Here is a 9,615-nt window from a genome sequence, read left to right on the forward strand (position 1 = left end):
ACCTCCATCTAACAGAGTTTGAATAAAAAAGCACAATTCTCTCCTGAGCATGTGGACAAAGGAAGCTCAGTGAGATGGCTCAGTTGAAGTGACGGTCCTGGGAACAGCGGGGTAGAGGGGGGAGAGAGAGCACTGGACAGAAGACCACCACCCAGGCGGAGAGAGGCAGCCAGGTTTCTGGAGCCAGGTCTTCAGTCAGCCTTCATTATTTTGTTTGAAGTGCCCTGACTTCCCAGAATACCAGAGAGACTTTTATTTTTACGTATCCCATACATACTAAAATATTACTGGATGAAATAATATGACATCAAAGATGTGAAAAATACTGCAGATGAGACAAGACTGATCATGTTTGATAACTGTTTAAGCTGGTGATGGTATGAGTGGATACTCTCCTATTTACTTCTATGCATATTTAAATTTTTCTACAATAATTTATTTTTAAATCCAAATTAAAATAGATGATTTAACTATCATCTTTTTAAAATCTTGCCCCATTTCAATCTGTTAGGCCTATTCCTGGCTAGGGGATTGGGCAGCCAGGCCAGGGTTGGCCCCAAGGCTACCACTAATCAGCTATGTGCCTTGGTCTCAGTTACTCTCTTTAGTTTTGAGTTTATCCATTCTGAAAAAAATTAAAGGGTTGGATGAGATGATATTTAAGCCCCCTTTGAGCTATAATGATTGTTAGATTTATAAAACTGACTTACAGTTATTGTGTAATACAGTTAAGAACTATAAATGTTACTAATGATACACTATGGCCACATAGGAGTACCTTTAATTAACCATTCATTCATTCATTCATTCATTCCTTTGACAAACATTTAGGGAATGTGTACTATGTGCCAGGCAGTGTTACACAGGGGTGGAATACAAAGTTAAATGATGCAGAATTCTGTCTTTAACATCCAGTCTAATCATGGGAGACAGATAAATAAACAAATGACAATAATACAATGTAAATATGATAGTGATGATAGAGCTGAAGACACCAAAGGTCTTCATGGTGTGAGAGAGCAGGGAACTGTGAACAATTTCCTATGCAGGCGGTGAAGGGAAGAAAGTGTCGGGAGATGAGACTGGATAGGAAAGCAGGGACCAGATTGAGAAGGACCACAAATTTGATGCCAAGGAATTTGGATGGGATCTTGAAAAGTGGTAATAAGGAAGGCATTTTAAAGATTCTAAGCCTGGAAATGAAGTGATCCAATTTACATTTTAGAAGAATTGCTGAAGCAAGAATATAGGTTTATGGGTGGTTGGTGGTGTTTGGAGGACAGAGGAGGGAAACCTAAAGATAAGGGAGGTTCACCTAGTAGTTAGGAGACAACTAAAATGGTCCAGCAAGATATGATGAGGGCTTGAGATTCCTTACATATTGTCATAGCAGCATCTTGCGTTTTGAAGCAAGAGAAAGAAGAAAAAAAAAAGAGTACTGAGTTATATGTGTATATAGTTGTTAATTTACAATAAAGGTAATCAGTTCCTTCTCCAAAGTACAAATGAAGCCAAGATTTTAGAAATGCAGATTTTAGGTACTCTGCAATATTTCTCAACCCATCTTTCAAAATAATATAGAAACTACAGCATGAAACTCCAGTATGGTCATAATAAAGGATTGCTATCTATTCATCCTCGGTGGGTTACCAGCTTCAAGCACAGTCTGTAGCACATAGTAGGTACTTAATACATGCAGCTTATGTGTTGAATGTGGTGAGTTAATAAACAAATGAAATAGTGCCACATGATGCAGGAGATTAATTCCCTCCTTGCTGGTCATATTAGCAATGACTTGATAAAAAAATACAAGTAAAAAAAGATAAAAACTGTTTATCAGGTGATTTTATGCCCCTCTATAAGTCCACTCCCCACCCCCAGATATTTAAACTGTATCCGCAATAATCCTCACTATTATTTCTTGAAACAATGGAGTAGAGAGTTAATATCTTGTTATTTAAGAGTCAGGCAACTCCCCACGTGTAGACTATAATAGAAGATATTTTTTTCTTTGTAAATTACATAGTGCCTTTTTTCTCAGCCCCAAAAGGGGTACTTCTAAGAGAAACACGTGAAGTGCTCAATCAGTCCTAGGTGCCACAAATCATATGGACTTTTGTTTCAATTTTTATAAAACAACCGCAATAATTTTTTCCCTCAAAAACCATTCTCTTTGACTAAAGATGAAAAGTACAGAAAGTTAGATCATCTAGACAATGTCCTATTGTTAATGACTATTAGTCTGAAATTAGAAAATTCTGCCTACCTTTTAATTAATACTTCCTTATACTTTCAGATTTTCTCAGCAGCAAACCTGTGGTACTAAAGGTCAAAACCTTAGGGCAGCTGGTTAGCTCAGTTGGTTAGAGCTCAGTGCTAATAACACCAAGGTTGCCAGTACGATTCCCACATGGGCCATTGAGTTGTGCCCTCCACAACTAGACTGAAACAACTACTTGACTTGGAGCTGATGGGTCCTGGAAAAACACACTGTTCCCCAATTAAAAAAAAAAAAATCTAAAAAAAAAGATCAAAACCTTGAAATCTGATTATTCTACTCCATACCCATAATGTTATAAAATGTTAATACCACCCCAAATGTTACTGACAATAATAATAAATAATTCATAATAATTAACTGAACATTAATCATGTGCCAGGTAACATGCTTATCATTTTATATAGATTATCTGATTTCACTTTGGTCCTTGCATTAACCCTAAGAAGTGATAAAGTTACTGCCATTTTGCAGTAGAAAATGGGTATCTCATCCAATGACATACAACCAAAACAAGCCTGTCAGACTCAGTAGCCCATGATTCTACAGAGCTATGTAGTATAGCCTCTCCCAAACCATGTGAGGTATTTGGGAAGGTATTATTATCCCTATTTTGAAAATCTGAGGCTCAGAAAATTGACAAGACTTGCCTAAGGTCACACACTTAAAAATGGAGCCAGTATTAGGCTCCTAGCTCTGGGCCTCTACCACTCGACCTCTCATATTGGACCTGTTCCATGAAACAAATTCTAACCACTCAATGGGAATGTATAAAATCCCCACCCTTGTTTTAAAAAAAATCAAACACAAAATGGCTTTGTCAGTATAGCATAAAGGTCATGAGATTCTAAAAAAAAGCCAGTAAAGTTTCTTTTTGACACATCAAGGCCACCTTGAATTCAAATCATAAAAGAAGCTAATTTAATCTGAAAATAATGCTTTTCAGATTTCTGATAAGTGCATTTGTTTTCCCAATATTTATTTATGTGTTTCTTTTACAGTCCACATTCAACTGCCAAAGATTTCAGTACTTATCTGAGACTTGGGAAAAGGTCAAGAGAGCAACTTTTTGTCCCCAACCCACAAAGAAAACAATGTCTACAATTACTCCTCACAGACTCTACTGCCAAATAACAAACAGGTGCAGTATTTCTTGGATGCATTGTGTGTGGGGGTGGGGGTGGGGGGGGCAAGGCAGGGGTGAGGAGTGAAAAGGGATCGGGGGAAACATTAAAAACAAACCCCACTGGGGGCTCATTTCTTCTAAGTGACTTACATCTTATAAGATATTTCGCTGTTGACAAGATGATCCTGCCTTTGAATACAAGGAAGTTGCACCCAGTCTCACAAAGCACAGATTCAATCACCCCAAACAGAAGTCAGGACTTCCCTTCAAGACAAATATGGTATTCAATCTGTGTGATGCCTTGAATACAGTGAATTAATTTGCAATCCTTTATTATGACCATACAAGGGAGGGAAAGACTACCTTGCTAGTCCTTCCTTGAAGGGGAAACAACAGAGGAAAAAGCATACTACTTAAATCCCATAGCAAAGTTTTAAAACTTTTCCATTAAAACACACACCCTAGTTGAGTCATCAGCATAATACCCTATAAGTGTATCTTCTCAGTACTGCCTACCTTTCCTATACATGGTTGTTCCAACTCTGTGCTACCACTACTCAGAGTGGTTAAGAAACTATAACCTGTTTCATTCTTTTTTTTAGTCATTTAACCCTACAATTTTTGGAGTAAATGCACTGACCTTCATTCACGTAAGTACTTAATCTATAAATAAAGATGAATCTATGAATAAAAATGAATAAAGAAACCATAGCTGAGTGAAAATTATATCTGAAAATAGCCAATAGCCAAAGCAATAATAGCAACCTAAAGAAAACTGCTTCATGAACCAATTAGAATGTTTTAAATTCAAAATAAAGATTATGAGAAAAATTCCGTTAACCTAAAGTTAACAAGTGGATGCTTTTCAAATATGTTTAGCTATTTACCAAATACAGTAATGCCTTGGTTTGCGAGCATAAGTCGTTCCGGAAACAAACTACTCGTATTACAAGACATCGTTCATTTACCAAGTTGAAATGTATTAGAAATGTTGGCTCGTCTTGCGGAACACTCGCAAAACAAGTTACTCGCAATCCAAGGTTTTACTGTAGTTGTATAAGAGTTCCTCTACTGCAGTCTTTTAGGAAGGCTCTATCTCAACTGTATAGTAACTATCCAAGCTTGAAAATCTGTTGGAACCCACTCTGTGCTATTTTAAAAACCATTCTCCCCTGACTACTCTCCAAATACCTGAATATGGCCTATGGGGGCCTGTATTAAAGGCTATGCATTTCCTGAACTCTTTCAGAGGCCATGATCCACTCACAAATATCCAAAGCTCTTCATAATGGAAGCCTGACACATCAGGCAATTCCAACTCCAAGCTTTGCTGCTACCTAAAAGTACTTGATCCCATCTACCACACCGAAAATGTATTTCCCATTCTTTCCCCACCATAAACAAACAAAAAACCAAAACGCCAGAGTTTTAGGTGAATTCTTCTCTTCAAACTAAAATTGCATTGATAGTTCTTCAGATACCAAGTTGATAAATATCTTACGAATCTACTTCTAAGACTCTGCAACGGACTACCTGAGTTTGAATTCTTGATTCCACTCTTGCTAGCTGTGTGATCTTAGAGAAGTTAACCTGTCTGAGCCTTGGTTTTCTCATCAATCAAAAGGATTCTTGTGAGTTAATACATGTAATATATTTATAACAGTACCTGACACATGGTAAGTGGTCAAGCTGAAGAAACTAACATTATCATTATCAATGCCATCATCACTGTTGTTGACTTGAGAATTATACTGCTTACATGGTCCTTTTGCCATCCCTCCAGTATGTGGAAAAATCAATCAAAAGATAATTAGATCTCTGAACTACTACTAAGCTAAGGAAAATAATACATTGACAGCTTGGTCAGCGAGTTACATATTCTAGCGAACTTAAGCCTGAAATTTAACATCATAAGGATTCAACTATATAATAGTTTAGGATTCATTTGGATCTCTTCTGGGTAACTGATACTGGTTTTAGGCAGTCCCTAAGTTATGAGTATTAAACTTTCAAAATCATGAAGCTAAAATGTTTTGTCTTCAAAACAATCACAATACATTTGAAGAGATAGATACGTCTATAACTAGGTTATAACATAGAAAATAATGTTATAGTAATTTGAACAGGGATTAAATGGGTTAATTTTTCCTTGGGTTAAAAAAAAATAGCAACAACAACAAAAATGGTACTGAAGATTGAAAAGTTAAAGGTTATGAAATATAACATATACAACATGAATAGGCTATGGTTATGACTATGTATTCAAGATTTTGTATAAAATTTAATTTACATGTATTAAAATGCTATGGTAGAATAAAAAATACAGCATCACAGAATGAAAAATAAGCCACAAAATAGAATAAGGTATTTCAAAACCTAAAAACAAAGAATTAAATACAGCAGTGATATAGTATTAACAACTATTCTTCTTCCGTTCTTGCTATGTATCAAGCACTATTCTAAACAATATACCAGTGTCTTAACTAGATGAAGAATTCTTATGAATCATATAAAAAAGCCACAAAACAAAATTTAAAATGAGCAAAAATCCCAAATAGGAATTTCACAGAAAACACATATGGCCCATAAACAAAATTAAAGATGCTCAACTATAATTCTAATCAGGGAAATGAAAATTAAAAACCCGAGATATCATTTCACACCCCTGGATTGGCAAATACTGAAAAAGCTGTCGATATCCAGTTCTGTTAAGGAACAACGGGAAGTCTCATCCACTGCTGGTAAAGGAGTAGAGTGGTACAACAGCTTTGGAGAACAGATTGATACTACTCAGTAAAGCTGAACACACACATCTCCAATGACCAAGCAATTCCACGCGTAGGCATGTACCATCAAGATACTCCTGCACATGTGGAACAGGGGGCAGTGCTTTAACAAGGTCAGTGGAGTAAGAAAAACATTGTAGTATATTCATATAACTGAAAACTGCACAGCAGTGAAAAAGAACTAAGTACCACTATATGGATGAATCTCAGAAATATGAAGCTGAAAAAAAAAGAAGCAATTATAGAATACACACTGTACATTTCCATTTATATAATGTTCAAAGCAAGCAAACCTAAAAAAGTAACATTGACTCAATGGGTATATTTGTAGGTGGTAAAACTAGTATAAGTAAAGCAAGGGAATGCTTACCATAAAATTAAAGATAAGTGTTACACTGGGAGGAGGAAGGACATACAGGGAGCTTCTGGGGTACTGGTAAAGTTCAATTTCTTAACCTCCATGGACAATACTTTGGTGTCTGTTTCATTATTTTCTTTACACTGTACAGGTACATTTTTAAAAATGTATTTTATATTCTCATGTGTGACACGCTTCAAAACTTAAACAATTGATTTAGCATTTTCCTTTTGGATGAGTTGTGAGCAAGTCTTTATAATGAATTCATCATTGAAACAACGTAGAAATTTCAGACTAAAAAAGCAATTATTTTAGAATAAAGAACATAAGAAAAACTTAAAACCCGCAACAGAAACAAAATCCTGAAACTTTAAAATTGAGCCAAACTAATTCACAAGCAGAAAAACGACAACGTAATGATACAAAGCATCATTTGTTCTAATGTGTTCTACAAACATTTTTTTAGACTTCTGAAGGAAAACGTGTTCTGAGTAAAATAAACTTGGGGAACAATGGGTTAAACAAGAAAATCTAAAGAAGGGACAGAATTTCCCAAACTCTTTGACTCTGGAATCTTTTAACACGGTGAATTACATAGTGATTCTTTTAGGACTTGTATTTCATATAACACAAATTGGGAAACATTTTATAATACAGAGACCATAATAGGTAAGATATTGCCCCAAGACTGAGATGCGAGCAGGAGAGACACTCCAATAAAAGGTACTCGGATATCTAAGTCTTCAGTAGCTGACTTGTCCAAAGCAAACTCTGGACAATTGGGATCAAGACCAATAACCAAAAAGAACCCTTTAGGAACTAAATGAACAATCATCCTATGTGTTGTATAACACAGACACAGCTTTATTGTAAGCAAAACATGATGGAGGCACAAAGTGCAACAGAAAATATCTACAGAGAATATACAGAAGTATTTCTACAACTTTTAGGGTCATGGTAGACTAATAGAGTCTTATTCGATTTAGGTACAGCAATAGAAGCCTCCAGCACAAAAATCTATGTTTCAAACCAGATGTCTCAGTTAAAAGATTTTTCCATTAGTCTTCCCCTAATAAAATTAGAAATTCCCTAATTTTCTACCAAAGTTTTCCCTAGGTACAATGAATCTGTAAACTGGATCTGAAATTTTTTCATAATGTGCTTTTATTACCATAGGAAGTGAGATGGAAATGCTCTTTGATGGAAGATATAAACACCGCACATTTTAAAAACTTCATGATTAGGCCATGAGCATAAACTTTGGCACACACATATTCCTCTTGGAAACTAACTTCTGGGTGGCAACAAAATTCATTTTTAAGGAAAAAGTTGTCAGTGACAATGTGTTTGTATCTCAAATATGTTACAATATTATCTGAAAAGAGTCAAACATCTGTCTTTTCAGGGTACCACAGGAATTCCAATGGGAAAATGCTGTATGGCCCTCGACAGGTGGCAGTCATTACCCTGGCAATTAACCACAACCCAGGCTCAATCCACAGCCTTACAGTTTCAGAAATTTGATTTTATCAGCATCAATAAGGTAGCTCCATCTTTTAGAAGAAAAAAAAATTAATCAAGGCTCTAAGGAGTTAATATCCAAAATTTATAAAATACTCATGCAACTCAATTCCAAAAAAACAAACAACCCAATTAAAAAATGGGCAGAGGACAAAAGCAGTTTGATTCCCGGCTCGAAGTGAGCTGCCACTGAGCTGCCAATGGTGGCAGGATGGTTCAGCTAACATAAATAAATAAACAAACAAACAAACAAACAAATAAATTTTAAAAATGGGCAGAGGATATGAAGAGACATTTCTCTAAAGAGGACATACAGATGGCCAATAGGCATATGAAAAAATGTTCAACCGCACTAATCATTAGAGAAATGCAAATAAAAACCGCAATGAGATATCACCTCACTCCGGTCAGAATGGCTATCATCAATAAATCAACAAACAACAAGTGCTGGCAAGGTTGTGGGGAAAAGGGAACCCTGGTGCACTGTTGGTGGGACTGCAGATTGGTGCAGCCACTACGGAAATCAGTATGGAGGTATCTCAAGAAACTGAAAATGGAAATACCTTATGACCCAGCAATTCCACTCTTAGGTATTTATCCAGAGAAACCCAAGACACTAATTTGAAAAAATATATGCACCCCTATGTTCACTGCAGCGCTATTTACAATAGCCAAGACTTGGAAACAAATGAAATGCCTATTGGTAGACAACTGGATTAAGAAACCATGGTACATTATACAATGGAGTATTACTCCGCTATAAAGAAGGAAATCGTACCATTTGCAACGATATTGATGGACCTAGAGACTATTATGTTAAGTGAAATAAGTCAGTCGGAGAAAGACAAATACCATATGATCTCACTTATATGTGGAATCTAAAGAACTGAGTAAACGAGCAAAGTAAACAGAAATGGTCTCAGAGATACAGAGGAAAAACTGAAGGTTGCTAGATGGGAGGCGGTGGAGATGAGGGAGAAGGGGAAGGGACAAGACAACATAAATTGGTAACTTCAATACTGCCACAAAGATAGGAAAGACAGTTTGGGGAATATAATCAATAATGTTGTAAATAATTTTTAGGGGTCAGAGGGACTCATGTCTTGTCAGGGAGACCACTTCATGGACGGTGTAGAGACCTGACCACTGCACTGTACATCTGAAGCTGCTGTTAAAGAATATTATATGTCAACTATAATTTAATATATATATAGTCACGGGATGTGGAGTATAGTGTGGAGAGTGGAGTCAATGGAATTGTAATAGATATGTATGATATTGGGGGTGGGGGAGCAGTGGATGGGGGAGGAGGGTTGTCACTTTGTGAGGGGTGAAAAGCATAACTATTGCATTGTTTTGTACACCTGAAACTAATAATAATAAAAAAATTTAATCAAGCCTCAACAGAAATCAGGATACCAATTTACTGATAAAGAATGACAAATATGGGATGGCCGAGTGGCGCGATGGTTAAGAACTCGCTTGGGATGCCAGAGGGCCCCGGTTCGGATCCCACATATGAGGGCCAGTGACACTGCCCTCCACA

At 36.4% G+C, this 9,615-nt stretch overlaps 1 protein-coding gene and 1 long non-coding RNA gene across 3 annotated transcripts in view; one reads left to right on the forward strand and one right to left on the reverse strand.

Annotated features, from left to right (window-relative positions):
- The window catches only part of LOC109396315 (uncharacterized), a 68,042-nt gene extending 59,883 nt beyond the window's left edge, over positions 1-8,159 (forward strand). The window contains exons 2-4 of the long non-coding RNA XR_002126829.1: positions 3,280-3,419; positions 4,007-4,054; positions 7,954-8,159. This is a non-coding gene — a long non-coding RNA (uncharacterized LOC109396315). The remainder of the gene's footprint in view (positions 1-3,279; positions 3,420-4,006; positions 4,055-7,953) is intronic.
- Positions 1-9,615, reverse strand: part of STK38L (serine/threonine kinase 38 like) — an 82,795-nt gene that overhangs the window by 53,411 nt on the left and 19,769 nt on the right. The gene's annotated exons all lie outside the window — the stretch shown is intronic.

This window comes from Hipposideros armiger, unplaced genomic scaffold (assembly GCF_001890085.2).
Source record: "Hipposideros armiger isolate ML-2016 unplaced genomic scaffold, ASM189008v1 scaffold_513, whole genome shotgun sequence".
NCBI classification, from domain to species: Eukaryota; Metazoa; Chordata; class Mammalia; order Chiroptera; family Hipposideridae; genus Hipposideros; species Hipposideros armiger.